The sequence below is a fragment of the Myotis lucifugus genome, unplaced genomic scaffold (genome assembly GCF_000147115.1).
Source record: "Myotis lucifugus unplaced genomic scaffold, Myoluc2.0 scaffold_90, whole genome shotgun sequence".
NCBI lineage: Eukaryota > Metazoa > Chordata > Mammalia > Chiroptera > Vespertilionidae > Myotis > Myotis lucifugus.
The window spans coordinates 791,263-791,786 of NW_005871138.1; positions in this window are offsets into that span (position 1 = coordinate 791,263).

A 524-nucleotide genomic window follows, 5' to 3' on the forward strand; every position below is an offset into this window, starting at 1 on the left:
CTGCCGGACTCCCGGGCTGACCGCAGGCGGGCCCCCTCCTCCCTCGGGTCCCCTCCCAGCGCCCTCCCTGCGGTCCCTGCAGCCACCCCCAGGCCTCGCACCCCCGCCAGGACCCTCACCTCGCAGGCTGCCCGGGGCCCCCGCGCTCCTAGCGCGGACACTCCCGAACCCCCTAACCTCTGGGACCTCCTCCAGTCACCAACCTCCAGGGGGGGGCCCCCTCCGCGGGAGCCCTGCGGTGCACGCTCTGGGCGTCCGGGTGTCCTCCTCCCCAGGAGTCCAGCCCTTCCACATTCTCGGATCCCACCTCCTTTGCCGCCGAACGTGGCCAGTCCAAGGCCAACTCCCTACCCAGACCGGTCCGCCCCCCAACTCTGGTGCTGGGGCGGGGCGGGGGCGGGGGGAGACAGCTGCGGGACAGCAGGAGCGCTGAGGGGCATGAATATGAATTGTGGGATCCCACTGGGCACCTGGGCTTCGGACACGAGGCCACTTGGGACTGTGCTTGACCCGGTGGAGGTGGC